Source organism: Loxodonta africana, chromosome 9, assembly GCF_030014295.1.
Source record: "Loxodonta africana isolate mLoxAfr1 chromosome 9, mLoxAfr1.hap2, whole genome shotgun sequence".
Classification (NCBI taxonomy): domain Eukaryota; kingdom Metazoa; phylum Chordata; class Mammalia; order Proboscidea; family Elephantidae; genus Loxodonta; species Loxodonta africana.
In genome coordinates, this window is record NC_087350.1 from 82,600,027 (window position 1) to 82,615,914 (window position 15,888).

Here is a 15,888-nt window from a genome sequence, read left to right on the forward strand (position 1 = left end):
TTAACCATCAAAGAATATTTTCTTCTCTGTTTAAACTATTTCTCAAGTTCTTACAATAGTGGTCTTATGCAATATTTGTCCTTTTGCAACTGACTAATTTCACTTAGCATAATGCCTTCCCAGATTCCTCCATTTATGAAATGCGTCACAGATTCACCACTGTTCTTTATCGATGCGTGGTATTCCATTGTGTGAATATACCATAATTTGTCCATTCATCTGTTGATGGGCACCTTGGTTGCTTCCGTCTTTTTGCTATTGTAAACAGTGCTGCAATGAGCATGGGTGTGCATATATCTGTTCGTGTAAAGACTCTTATTTCCCTAGGATGTATTCCAAGGAGGGGGATTGCTGGATAGTATAGAAGTTCTATTTCTAGCTTTTTAAGGAAGCGCCAAATCAATTTCCAAAGTAGTTGTACCATTTGACATTCGCACCAGCAGTGTATAAGTGTTCCAGTCTCTCCACAACCTCAACAACACTTATTATTTTGTGTTTTTTGGTTTAAATGCCAGCCTTGTTGGAGTGAGATGAAATCTCATTGTAGTTTTGATTTGCATTTCTCTAATGGCTAACGATTGTGAGCATTTCCTCATATATCTGTTACCTACCTGAATGTCTTCTTTAGTGAAGTGCCTGTTCATATCTTTTGCCCATTTTTTAATTGGATTATTTGTCTTTTTGTAGTTGAGGTTTTGCAGTATCATGTAGATTTTAGAGATCAGGTGCTAATTGGAAATGTCATAGCTAAAAACTTTTTCCCAGTCTGTAGGTAATCTTTTTACCCTTTTGGTGAAGTCTTTGGATGAGCATAGGTGTTTGATTTTTAGGAGCTCCCAGTTATCTAGTTTTTCTTCTGCATTGTTAGTAATCTTTTATACACTGTTTATGCCGTGTATTAGGGCTCCTAACGTTGTCCCTATTTTTTCTTCCATGATCTTCATCGTTTTAGATTTTATATTTAGGTCTTTGATCCATTTTGAGTTCGTTTTTGTGCACGGTGTGAGATATGGGTCTTGTTTCATTTTTTTGCAGATGGATATCCAGTTATGCCAGCACCGTTTGTTAAAAAGACTGTCTTTTCCCCATTTAACTGATTTAGGGCCTTTGTCAAATATCAACAGCTCATATGTGGATAGATTTATATCTGGATTCTCAATTCTGTTCCATTGGTCTACATATCTGTTGTTGTACCAGTACCAGGCTGTTTTGACTACTGTGGCAATATAACAGGTTCTAAAATCAGGTAGAGTGAGGCCTCCCACTTTGTCCTTCTTTTTCAGTAATGCTTTACTTATTTGGGGCCTCTTTCCCTTCCATATGAAGTTGGTGATTTGTTTCTCCATCTCATTAAAGAATGTCATTGGAATTTGGATCAGAATTGCATTAAATATCCAGATCACTCTTGGTAGAATAGACATTTTTACAACGTTAAGTCTTCCTATCCATGAGGAAGGTATGTTTTTCCACTTATGTAGGTCTCTTTTGGTTTTTTGCAGAAGTGTTTTGTAGTTTTCTTTGTATAAGTCTTTTACATCTCTGGTAAGATTTATTCCAAGGTATTTTATCTTCTTGGGGTTTACCATAAATGGTATTGATTTGGTGATTTCCTCTTTGATGTTCTTTTTGTTGGTGTAGAGGAATCCAACCGATTTTTGTATGTTTATCTTGTATGCTGATACTCTGCTGAACTCTTCTATTAGTTTCAATGGTGTTCTTGAGGATTCTTTAGGATTTTCTGTGTATAAGATCATGTCATCTGCAAATAGAGATACTTACTTCTTCCTTGCTAATCTGGATGTCCTTTATTTCTTTATCTCGCCTAATTTCTCTGGCTAGGACCTCCAGCACAATGTTGAATAAGGGTGGTGATAAAGGGCATCCTTGTCTGGTTCCCGATCTCAAGAGGAATGCTTTCAGACTCTCTCCATTTAGGATGATGTTGGCTATTGGCTTTGTATAAATGCCCTTTATTATGTTGAGGAATTTTCCTTCTATTCCTATTTTGCTGAGAATTTTTATCATGAACTTTGAACTTTATCAAATGCCTTATTCTGCATCAATGGATAAAATCATGTGATTCTTGTCTTTTGTTTTATTTATATGTTTGATTACATTGTTTTTCTAATGTTGAGGCATCCCTGCATACCTGGTATAAATCCCACTTGGTCATGGTTAATTATTTTTTGGATATGTTGTTGAATTCTATTGGCTAGAATTTTGTTGAGGATTTTTCCATCTAAGTTCATGAGGGATATAGGTCTGTAATTTTCTTTCTTTGTGGTGTCTTTACCTGGTTTTGGTATCAGGGATATGGTGGCTTCATAGAATGAGTTTGGGAGTATTCCGTCCTTTTCTATGCTCTGAAATACCTTTAGTCGTAGTGGTGTTAACTCTTCTCTGAAAGTTTGGTAGAACTCTGCAGTGAAGCTGTCTGGGCCAGGGCTTTTTTTTGTTGGGAGTTTTTTGATTACCTTTTCAATCTTTTCTTTTGTTATGGGTCTATTTAGTTGTTCTACCACTGTTTGTGCTAGTTTAGGTAAAACAACATTTATTATCTCACAGTTTCTGTGGGTCAGGGTCTCTCACAGGCTGCATTCAAGGTGTCAGCTTGACTGAGGAAGGATTCACTTCCAACCTCACTGACCTGAGTGTTGGCAGGATTCAGTTGCTATAAGGCTGTTGGACTGATGGCCTCAGTTCCTTATTGTCTATTGGCTGGCCTCTGTTTTTTGCCCAACAAGCCATGTGGGCTTGTCCATCATGGCAGCTTGCTTCATCAAAGCATCCACACTGAGAAGGCAATAGAGTCCACTCATACAACAGAAATCATGGTCTTTTGGAACCTAATCACATTCCATTATTTTTACTGTTTCCTATTCATCAGAAGCAAGTCACTAGGCCCAGTCCACACTCAAAAGAAGGGGATTACACAGGATTGTAAATACCACCATGCAACAAGCATCATTGGGGGCCATCCTAGAAGTCCCTCTACCACACCTAGATTTGAGTCCTAGCTCTGGTTCTGTGACCTTGAGCAAGTTACTTGACCTCAGTTTCCCAGGGAGTAATAATAGTACCTACTTCATAAGATGGTTTCGAGGTTTAAATGATGAAATGCATTTCAATTACCTTGTACATACTACATGTCCAATTTGTTGTTGTTGTTAAATGCCAAATACATGTTCGTTATAACTTACGTTGCAGATAGTAGGGGTGAATGCAGCTAGGAGGTGAAGATGGGCTATGTAGAGCAAGAGTCACTGTCTTGAAGTTGTGATGCAGGCTCCAAGGCATCTGAGTTTCCCAGTTAAAATGTAAAGTGCAAGGAAAGCAGGCAGTAAGGTCCTCTGCCTGCAAAGTACTGACCAGAGCCAGTTACACTCATCAGCAAAGTAGGTGGTATCTTCAGAACCAACTAAAACTGAGATGGAAAGTCAGAGCTTCTGTGTCCCACTGTCTTCATTAGTTATCCTAGTACAATACTTGAAAGTCCCCTAGCATTTGAAAGGAGTTCATACTTAGATTTAGCTGCAGGCAGTTGAGAGAGAGGACTTTCAGTGACCTAGGAAATAAGGAGAAGGGAGAGAGGGATCAAGAAGAGTATACAATAAACTATTGGTCTCTACTAATCTGAAGCAAAAGAGAAAGGAGAAAAACGAAGAATCAGAGAAGAAACTAGTCTACAAGACTAATGGCCTGCATGAATCATGGCCTTATCTATCCTGAGCCCAGAAGAACTAGATGGTGCCCCACTACCATTAGCAACCATTCAGGGCCACAATAGATGGATCCTAATAGTGCAGGAGAAAAGTGTGAAACAGAACTCAAATTCTTAAAAAGTCCAGATTTACTGGACTAGTTGAGACTGGACAGCTCCCCAAGACTACTGCCCTAAGATAGTCTTTAGCCCTTGAATCAAAACTATCCCCTGAGGTTACCTTTTAGCTAAATAATAGAGTGGCTTATAAAATAAAGAATATAACCTACGAGTACTGCACTACTTTAAAGAAATCATCTATGTATATCAGACCAAATGGTCAACAATTGCCCTAGAAGCAAAGATGAGAAGGTAAGTGGGCAGGGAAACTAGATTACTGGAAACAGAACAACCAGAATGGAATTAATGAGAATGTTGACATGTTGTGAAAAATGTAACCAATGACACTGAATAATTTTTGTAGACATTGTTAAACGGGAGCCTAATTTGCCGTGTAAACTCTCACCGAAAACACAATATTATTTTTAAAAAAAGAAAGAAAAGTAGGTAACTAAGAGTACCAAAGAATCTCAAGAGAAGAAGGCCAAAATACACAGAGTTGGCCCTGTAGCTGCCTTTTTGGGAGCCCTCGGGCAGGAGGAAGAGATTGGGGTAAGGACTTTGCTGCAGGGGAACACCCTCTACGAACTTCATGACTATGTCTAAGCCATAAAAAAAAAAAAAAAATTTTTTTTTTTTTTTAAGCCATACCCAGGCTTAAATGCAGGAAATATAGGAGGAATAGGTTTGGAAACAAAGATAGTTTTATTTTGGACACATACTTTAAGTTTTAGATTGTGTGGGATGTCCTTGCAGACATACCCGCTAGACAGTTGATAATGTAAGACTTAAAGGATGGATAGGACTGGGCATACAAAGATGGAAAGAAGTATAAGTAGCATGAGCAAATCAGGAAGTTAAAACATAGAATCTGTACAGGTATTTGAGGGTAAGCTGCAAAAAGCTTGAGAGTTGGAGCCATAAGGTTGCCAGGAGACTACAGAATAAGAAGGGAACGAAGGTCAATTTGTAGAGAACACCTACTTCTAAGAGGCAGAAGGAAGAAGAGGAACAAGAGAAGGAATGGACAGTAAGCAAAAACAGGAAAATAAGCAAACTACTTATTCATTTTTCCGTTATAAACCTTATCTTATTGAAGAGTAACTGCACATCTATCTACTCTCTAGGCTCTGAGCTCCTCAATAGCAAAGGACATGTTTTCTCTATCCTTATCCATAAGTTTATCTTTATCCTTTCAGTGTGCACAACACCTAGCACATTGAAGGTACTAAAAAAATTTTTGTTGACTAAATAAATAAATGAGTGAATTAATGAATGAGAATGTTTTCAGAAGTGGTTACTAAACATTGTTGAATGTTGCAGAGATTTATTTTTAACAGCGTTATTGAGGTATAATTTATATACCATAAAATTCACCCATTTTAAACGTACAATTCAATGATTTGTGTAACTATCATCACAATCAATTTTAAAATATTTCCATCACCCTCAAAAGAGGTCCCTTGTGCCCATTTGCAGTCACTCCCTGGTCCCACCCCACCCTCAGGGCAACTACTAATCTACTCTCTCGTCTCTACAAATTTGCTTTTCTGGACATTACATATAGATGGAACTATACAATATCTTTTCTGTCTGGCTTCTTTCACTTAGCATAATGTTTTTGAGATCCAAACATATTGTATTCATAAGCATTTCATTCCTTTTTATTGATGAACTGTATTCTGTTGTATGGATAGAACTTTGTTTATCCATAAGCATCAAATGTTGATGGACATTTGAGTTATTTTCAGTTTGGGACTATTAAGAATAATGCTGCTACAAACACTCTTGTACAGGTCTTTGTGTGGACATATGTTTTCATTTCTTCTGGGAGGATTACTAGCAGTATCTTGTACAGGTCTTTGTGTGGACATATGCTGGGTCATACGGTAAGCTTATGTTTAACTTCTTAAGAAATGGTCAAGCTGTTTTACCAAAGCGGCTATACCGTATTTTATTCCCACCAGCAATGTAAAAGGATTCCATTTTCTCCACATCCTTGTCAACACTAGGTATCATCTGTGTTTAGTAGTATTTCATTTTTTTATAGTGCTTAAGAGCTATAGCTGCTAACCAAAAGGTTGACAGTTCAAATCCACCAGGGGTTTCTTGGAAACCCTATGGGGAGGTTCTACTGTGTCCTGTAGGGTCGCTATGAGTGGAAATTGACTTGACAGCAACGGGTTTGGTTTGGGTTTTTTGTTTTGTTTTGTTTTGTTTAATGGCTAGTGATGTTAAGCAACTTTTCATGTACTTCTTAGCTATTCACATATCTTCTTTGGTGAAATGCCTATTCAAGTACTTTGACAATTTTTTAATTAGGGTATTTGTCTTCTTGGTACGCTGCAGAGATTTTGAGGGCCAAGCAAAGACCTCTGAATTTGTCAACTTTGAGATCATTGCTATGGTAAACAACTGCCATTTTAGGAACCCCCAGCATTTCTTAAACACATTATCGGTCACATCTTTCTGGAACCTAGAAATTCATTTTCTCATCTTTCTACTGTCCCCTTTCCCCGACCCCTAGGCTTCAAACCAGAAGAAGGCAGCATGAGGAGACTGGTGTTCTAAGGAATATATTTGCTGGGGAAAGTAGTGTTTGGGCCTCCAGCTTTCAGATCAGCAATGCTGGATGGTCTGGCACAAGTAATTGGCCTCTGTGGCATTTGTTGTGAAGTCTATGCTCAGGGCAATGGTAGTGAGGTCTTTACTGATACAGCTCCATGGTATGATTTGGGTGCTTGTTGTTCTTGGCTGCTTAGCTTCCAAACCTCTTGGAGATTCTATGAACTTCCCAATGCTCTTCAATAAATTTTTTTCTACTTAAATTAGTTACAGTAGATTCTACTTTTTGCAAGTAAGAATCTTGAGTGATAGGACAGGTGACTTTTGAAGGGGTAGTTTCAAAGGCAAAGCCTAAAGACATACTGAAAAGGGATAAGGAATGAAAGAAGTAAAGGTAACAACTCACAGACAATTCCTTTGTAGTATTCCATATTTAAGAAAAGACTCATTAATCTATGACGAATACAAAAGAAATTGCACACTAAGACAGCTGAGAAACAATTTTGAGCCTATAAAATTAGTCAAATTAAAGAAAAATTATACAACTCAAAGCAATCCATGGCTTTGCCTGTATATTTGGAACTCAGTAAATATTTTTCAAATGAATAAAATTCCACTTGTGAGAATATATTCCATGAGATGTAATTCAAACAAAGAGGGAAAACTTTGTGTAAAAAGATATTTGTACGAAGACTAAATAAATAATGAAAACTGAAAATCAACATGCTCAACAATTCAATGAATTCCAAAATATCAATTTATTCATTCCTATCAAGTATTTACCTACTACCTATTGATGGGTAACAGTGCAATCTTATGAAAACCAAACCCACTGCCATTGAGTTGATTCTGACTCATGGAGACCCCATGTGTTACACAGTAGAACTGCTCCATAGGGTTTTCTTGGCTGTATTGTTTACAGAAGCAGATTACCAGGCCTTTCTTCCACAGTGCCACTACTAACCTTGAGGTTAGTAGTCAAGTGCACACCACTTGTACCACTTGGGGACCTTATACAAATGAATAAGTATTAGAAGATGAGGCCATAAAAGAAATGCAGAAGTTCATGCATTCAAGAAAAATATATTGAGCATCTAAGTACCAGGCACAGTGCTATAGATACAAAAGAGAACAAGACATTCTTTCAAGGAATGCACAGTTGGGGATAGACAGACTGTGAAAAGTGATATAATCATGCTTAAGATGAAGAAGGGGGTTGTTTGTACATATGTACTTTGAGGTTTTAGAGTCGTTTTTCTTTAAAATTGTTTAAACATGGAGGAACGCCTGAAACCATGGCCCCCGGATGCTGTGTTAACCCAGAACTAAAACCATTCCCAAAGACCACTCTTCAGACAAAGATTAGACTGGACTATAAAACATAAAATAATATTAGTGAAGAGTGTGCTTCTTAGTTCAATCAGATAACACGAGACCAAAGGGGCGGCTCCTGTCCAGAGGCATGATGAGAAGGCAATAAGAGACAGGAGTTGGTTGGATGGGCACGGGAAACCCAGGGTGGAAAGGGGAAGTGTGTTGTCACACTGTAGGGATTGCAATTAATGTCACATGACAATATGTATATAAAATTTTATATGAGTGGTTAACTTGAGCTATAAACTTTCACCTAAAATACAATTTAAAAAATTGTTTAAACATTGAAGAATTTTTTTAACAGAAAATATACATAGACTCACTTTTACCTTCAAGTATAGACAGAGATAAAAATCCGTTTTTGTGAGCTTAAGTCTGTGAAGAATGAAATAGCTTGAGTAATTGGAATCCACAGATGATCCCTAAAGCTTACGGTTTAGCCAAGATTTCAAAGCTCCTTATCTATCACACTCTCCCCCAGGATATTGCCAGAAAGGAACAGAATGAAATAGTAAAATAAGCACTGAACCCAGTTTCCCAATTCTACTATTACATGCTAACTAGAATGTTCCAAATGTCCAAGCTATGCCAAACTTCAGAGATCCACTTGTCCAACCAACTTCTATTTCTGACCAAAACACGCAGAACTGAAGATGGTTAAGTTCACAAGAATGAATAAAGTCCATTGTTGACATCACTAATTTAATAAAACATGATAGATTCAAATATTTTCTGCAAGGTACTTAAATCAATGAAAAGCCACATACTTTAATCACAGTACATTTTCACAAGCTTTGTAAATTTGCCAAACTAAGCCCTTTTCTGCTCTGCAAACCAGGGCTTCGAACCAGTTCTTCCTGGTTCAGTCATAGCTGACAAAGCAAACTGGAAGAGACCCAAATTGTAAAAATTTGGGTCATCCAGAACCATAACCAGAATGGAAAAATACCAGGTCGAAGCCCTAGAATGGGAGACTTGGAAGAGGCGTAGTGAGCCCTTTCAGGAGTCTGATGCATGAGATTGAGTTATTGCCAGGACTGAGGAGGGCGGCACACACTCAAAGTAGTGTGGTCTGCTGCCATCTTTGAATGCAGCACTGCTGTTTGCAACTCTGCACAAAACCCAATGGGCAAGAGATTCGGTTGCTATGCAACAAATATACAGCCCTTGTTTTCTAAGAAGAAGATTAAGTTTCTAGCAGGGCTTAGATCCATAATTTTTCCAGTTCCAGGTATGGTTCCAGTTCACCCAAATTTTACAAAATCAGGTCTGTTCTGGTGTCACTTCCTCAGCCATGATTGAACTGGAAAGAACTGGTTTGAAGCCCCGCTGCAAACACAGTTTTACCACCATCAGTTGTAACACATCTTACCAGATTCCACCTCAGGTTGTACTGAATTAGTATTTTCTTAAATTCTTTGAAAATATTTCACCTGTAATTGTTCCATGCAAACTATTCACCGAGGCTAATTCTTCAGTCACTTCAAACTCAGCATTGATTTTTCAAATTAACAACTGAACAGTATTGGTAACATCTGTAGACCCATCAAGAGCCAAGGAAAACCACCTGAAATCATTTGCCTTGTTTCCTAATTGGCTATTATTTTGCTCCTGTTGGGGAAATAAAACAATCCTGCCAGCAAAAAAGGCCCCTTCAGTGTTATATAGAAGAGACAGAGAACATAATGTATTATTGAATAAACACAAATGGATTACGTGAGTGTAAATTAGCCTAAAAAAAACTACAAACTTAGGACAAACTCTCACATAATTTATGTAGCAAAATAGAAGAAAGAGTAATAGCTCCTCCAGAAACAAAGGGCTGTATCTCATGAGAGTCTCCTGTACATATCCTGAGAGACACTTGTGCTAATTCCTGAGGTCTGTATTTACATATCTAGAGGTTATTTGGTCCACAATCTTAGAGATACCTCTATACTGTTAAAACTGGAGCCTGGACTTAATTCCTAGAGAGATTTTTTATTCTAAAGGTTACAGTAAGGGCTCAGATTTACTATGTCTCCAAGGAAACACTCTTAAGGAGAGAGGAGAAATGGTCTTTTTGCCCTTCATTAACAGAAAAAACGATTTTCATTTACTCTTAAACTACTAGTGTCCTTCACTCCTCAAGCAATTGTTCTGGCCAAAATGCTAGTAGTCTTAACCGTATTTCTTCAGCTGCTAAAATCAAACATTTCTTTGGCACTGGGAGTACCAGGGAATACTGAGATGGGCTTCTTCAATTGCCCAGACCATTCTGGGCCCTAAACTAGTGTTGCCTGGTTTTGGAGGCATATGATAAAGGGTGTTCCTGCACTTTTCAACCTTGTCGCTGTAGGCTACCCACCCCACCATTGCTGTGGCGTCGATTCTGACTCACAGCGACCCTATAGGACAGAGTAGAACTGCCACCATAGGGTTTCCAACAACTGCCTTAAAGATTCATACTGGCAACTTTCGTTTAGCAGCCTAAACTCTTAAACACTGTGCCACCGGGGCTCCCCTGCAGGCTAGTGGCCTATTATTCCATGCTGGAGGGGGTGGGGCAAGCAGGCAACAGAGAAGGTGTCAGATGTTCTCATGCCTTTTATAGCCTCTCCTGAGGAAAAACTGAGGCAATTTTTTTTTTGTGACTTATGCTTTTAATTCTCCCACTTCATTTGAGACACTACTCTTTAACAGAAAGATAAAAAGCAAGTCAGTATTACCTCAAAACCAAAGACTTTTAACAATTAGTAAATATTAAATATTCTTTTTCCTTATTACAATATGTAGACTATCTTCTGGGAAAGGAGGCACACAGGTCTTAAAGTGACTTGTTTAAAAACAGTAAAATAATAACCCAATGGTCTCTTAATTTCTTTTATGTCACAAAAAAAGATACATCCAGTCAGGATTGGGTTCAGAAGTCCTAAGGACCCATAAAGAGGTTATTTTAAGGGTTTTGTCTCCTATAACAATAAGCCTTTGGATAATGCAAACATAAGTTCCTAGAAGTTATGGGTGTGAAGAAATTGCTTGGCACGATAATGCAATGAGAATAGAGAGATGTAGGAGGGAGTCCTGAGGGAATGTCAAAAAATATCGTGGATTCAAAAGCAAAGACGAGAAGGCAGGAAAGGACAGGAAAACTGGACAAATGGACACAGAGAACCCAGGTGGAAAGGGAAAGGGGGAGAATGCTGACACATTTCAGGGATTGCAACCAATGTCACAAAACAATTTGTGTGTAAATTTTTGAACGTGAAACTAATTTGTGTTGTAAACTTTTACCTAGAACACAATAAAATTTTAAAAAGGGGGGAAATATTGTGGCCGGTTGAAGGGTTTCTAAGAATATTTTAAAGAACTGGGATGTCTAAATATTCAATTTTAAGTTGTTTATGTAGATATATTTCTACTTCTTACATTACCCCCAAAGCTTCAGTAAAGTCTGCTATTCACACAAATGTATCCTGTGAAAGGTTTTCAGGGGAATAAAGGATTCCACATTTAGGTTGGAGAAAACTAGAAGAAAGAACAGCTGAGAGAGGTAAATTGAGGGTTCAGCAAGGGCCAGGGACTCTAAGCCAAGAATGGTGTTAGGAAATTAAGCTCCTCCCCAATCTCATAATTCACAGCACTGGAACAGTACTGGGCTTTCCATTGAGTGTAGGTTAAAGGGTGAGAATCAATTTAACCTCAAAAGAGAGGGTAATCCTGGCTGACATCTCAGTTACAATTGAAACAAAGAAAAATCTTGTCACTGAGATTCTACCTACAAAAGCAGGAAAACTACTTGGGTGGACGCTGTGCACAAATAGTTTGCACAATCCCTTCTTTCCTAAAGGAACAAGCTGCAAATAAATCACACAAAACACCCTCTTTTGAGATGCAAACCAAGGGCTTCCAAACCCACTGCCTTGGAGTTGATTCCGACTTACAGTGACCCTATAGGGTAGAACTGCCCCATAGGGTTTCCAAGGCTGTACACCTTTACAGAAGCAGGCTGCCACATCTTTCTTCCACATAGAGGGTAGGTTCCAACCACCAACCTTTCGCTTAGGAGCCAAGTGCTTTAACTACTGTACCACCAGGGTTCCTAAGGGCTCCCAAGGGCTTGATGAAACCAAGGCCTAACTATACAGATGAGGGTAGGGGAGAAGCAGACAGTGGTGGTTCAGTGATAGTTCAGAGGTAGAATTCTCGCCTTCCACGTGGGAGACCCGGTTCCCGCTGATGTACCTCAAGTGCAGCCACCACTTATCCCTCAGGGGAGGCTTGTGTGTTGCTATGACACTGAACAGGTTCCAGTTTAACTTTGCAATAAAGGCCTGGCGATCTACTTCTGAAAAATGAGCCACTGAAAACTCTATGGAGTGTAGCTCTACTCTGACACTCCAGGGGTTACCATAAGTCAGAATCGACTAGACAGCAACTGGTTTTCAACACTACATCCAACTAGGGAGAAAGGCCTGGCAATCTACTTCCAAAAATCAGCAAATGAAAATCCTGTGGATCACAACGGTCCGATCTGCAACTGATCATGGGCAGCATATAGTTTCCATTGTGCATGGGGTTGCCATGAGTCAGGCAGACTCTAAGGCAGCTAACAACGACAACGGCTATATGGCCAAAAGGAAAAGGAATGGTTTTCGGGTGGTGCTGAAGTTTGGTCTACTGTGTAAAGTGCTGACAAGGGCAGAGGACATGGCCAGAGGAATCCTAAAATAAAGACCAAGTTCAATTCCCATGAACCTGAACAGATAGCAACGAGAGTACAGCTATTGATTGTAAGGGCCAAAACACACAAAGATCTAAGCAACTAGGGAGGGGGAAAGGTATTGGTCTGACCTAGCTCTGCCCAGTGGTCATGGCACCATGAGGTGCTTTCTGGCACAGACCAACACCACCTAGCCCTCTCCATTCCCCTCCTGCGGCAAACATACATGCACATAGGATCCAGGATCCCATTCCTCCTTAGCCCGCTGTTCCTTAGGCCCATTTATGGCTGCTAACCAAAAGGTTGGCAGTTCGAATCCACCTGGAACTCCCTGGAAACTCTATGGGGCAGTCCTACTCTGTCCTATAGGGTTGCTATGAGTCGAAATCGACTCGACGGCAACAGGTTTGGTTTGGTTTAAGTACTACATATAGGTGTGAAGTAGAGTACCAAGTCTCTGTGTACACTCTCTGTTCTTCTTCCTCCACAAACTCTAAACCTTGCCATTGATATCTGCTATCTCTATACATCAGTAGAACTCCAAACCTATATCTTCGGACACAGAGTAGGAGAGAATATTTGCAGTAAATTTCTCTAACAAAGGAATCATATTCAGAATATACAAAGAGCTCCTACAAATTTATAAGAAAAAGACAACCATATGAAAAAATAGGCTAAGGACTTGATCAGGCAAGACTATATCCAATAGACATATGAAAAGACGCTCAACTTCACATCAAGGAAACGCAAATTAAAACCACCATGAGATACCATTACATACACACTACCCAGTGCTGTCGAGTCGATTCTGACTCATAGCGACCCTACGGGACAGAGTAGAACCGTAGCTGAAATTTAAAAGACTTATAATATCAAGAGTTGACAAGGAAATGGGGAAACCAGAACTCTCATATATTGCTATGTTAGATCACTTTGGAAAACTGATTGATGCTAACTACTAAAGAAAAAAAAATTTTTTTTTTTTTTACTAAAGCTGAATATATACATAAAAAAATTTTTTTTTTCCTATGGCTCAGCAATTCTGCTCCTAGGTACATGCCTGTTATGAATTGTGTCCCCCGAAAATGTGTCAACTTGGCTAGTCCATGATTCCTGGTATTGTGTGGTTATCTACCATTTTGGGATCTGATGTGATTATCCTTATGTGTTGTAAATCCTAATCTCTATGATGTTAGTGAGGCAGGATTAGAGGCAGTTATTAGGCAGGATGCAATCTAGAGGATTAGACGGTATCTTGAGTCAATATCTTTTGAGATATAAAAGAGAGAATCAAGCAGAGAGGAGAGGGACCTCACACCACCAAGAAAGAAGCACCAGAAGTGGAGTGTGTCTTTTGGACCTGGGGTCCCTGCACTAAGAAGCTCCTAGACCAGGGGAAGATTGATGACAAGGACCTTCCTGCAGAATCAACAGAGAGAGAAAGCCTTCCCCTGGAGCTAACGCCCTGAATTTGAACTTCTAGCCTCCTAACTGTGAGAGAAGAAATTTCTGTTTGTTAGAGCTATCCACTTGTATTTCTATTACAGCAACACTAGATGACTAAGACAATATCCATTAGAAATGCATGTACATGTGCATCAAAATTGAGTACACAAAAGATGTGTACACAAATATTCGTAGAAGCTTTATTCGTAAGAGCCAAACGCTGAAAACAACCCAAGCATACATCATCCTTACAGCAGTGAAAAAGAAAAACTACTGGTATGTGTAACAATGTGACTAAGTCTCACAAACAAGAATGAAAGAAGACAGACACAAAAGAACATGTTGTATGATTCCATTTATGTAAAGTTTAAATATAGGTAAAACTAATCTATGCTATTAGTTACCTAGTAGTTACCTTTGGGGATAGTGGATAGTGACTGGGAAAGGCACAAGAGGGCTTCTGGGGTTCTGGCACTGTTCTATCTCTTTATCTGAATCATGAAAATTCACCAAAATGTATCCTTATGATTTGGGTCCCTTTTTGCATGTGTGCTATATAACAATGAATACATTTATCATTTTAAATGCATAGGAAAAATAAAAACCAAATTCTTCTTGAGAGAATTTGAACTAGAGAAGTAGAGAAGGAAGGAGAGAAGGGAATAAGATTAGGAAGGGATATGTAAGGGCTGTCATAGTTAAAGAAATGTTAATTTCTTCAAAAGGAAATTTGAAGCAGATATGGTAAAACATTAAGATTTGATAAAGCTGTGTGAGAAGAATGTGGGTGTTTGTTATATTATTATTTATAACTTTCTGTATGCCTAAAATATTTTATAAAGAACTTTTTTAAATCTTGTAGACAAATGAAGACTCAGAGAATGTTTGGGGTGCATTGACTAAAAAACACATTGCAATACAAAATATACAGTGTAATGCCAATATTGTGTGTGTGTGTGTGTGAATATACCACATACATAGAATATACCATTTCCTATACATACACAGGAAAAAAGGCTTGAAGAAACTAAAATATTAAAAATGGTTACTCCAGGTAGTTGGAATTATGGGTAATTTTTATGTCTTTGTGTTTTATGGATTTTTCTGAATTTTCTACAATGTGCTGATAGTATTTTCAAAATCAGAAGAAACAATTACTCTTAAAAACTAAGATATGTGTGTGTATAAACACACACACAAGCATATACAATCAGGTTCCCCTGTGAAATAGGAGCTGCAGTGTGTTCACTAGCCATTTAAAAACCAAGAATGGCTGTAACTTGTGGGCTTTGTTTTGTTGTTGTTGTTATTTTTTAAACCAAAACATATTTTCCTTCTCTTCCTCTTGCCCACCTCCACTTCTGCCTAACCTCAGCCTTTCCTCTTTACGTCCTTATTTTCTCCCAGTCACCAAGGCTTGAAACTTTACTGTCATTTTCAACTCCTCCATTGCCTTCACAACCAAAACCAATCCCTAAAAATTCAAAACTGACTGTTTCTCTTCCTATTTAAATGTGTTCTTCCTGTGCTCCCAATATCAGTTAACAACAAGAGTATCTACCCAGTTCATTAAGCCAGGAACCTGATGTCATCCTTGACTCCTTCTTCTCCCTCACTCCTGACATGGAAGAGGTCACCAACGCTTGCCGATTCTATCTCCTAAATTTCTCAATTCTATCCAGTTCTGTCCATCTCTACACCACTGTGGTGGCTCAGACCACAATCATCGCTTGACTGGATCACTGCAGACACCTCTTGCTGCCTCCAGTCCATCCTCAACACAACCAGAAAGGATATAAAAAAGAATCTTCCTATCATTTCCCTGCATAAAGCTATCTGTGGCTTCCCAGTGCCGTCAGGCTAACCTGGAAACTCTCTGTGTGGTTAGCAGGCCCCCTTATTAACCAGTCTTTATTTATCTCTTGTAACTCTTCTGCTCCAACCTTGTGCTAACTGTTTTTCAGTTCCTGAAACTGATCCT

At 38.8% G+C, this 15,888-nt stretch overlaps 1 long non-coding RNA gene across 1 annotated transcript in view; it reads right to left on the reverse strand.

Moving 5' to 3' along the window:
• The window catches only part of LOC135232464 (uncharacterized), a 19,299-nt gene continuing 3,411 nt past the window's right edge, over positions 1-15,888 (reverse strand). The window contains exon 3 of the long non-coding RNA XR_010323069.1: positions 1-3,565. This is a non-coding gene — a long non-coding RNA (uncharacterized LOC135232464). The remainder of the gene's footprint in view (positions 3,566-15,888) is intronic.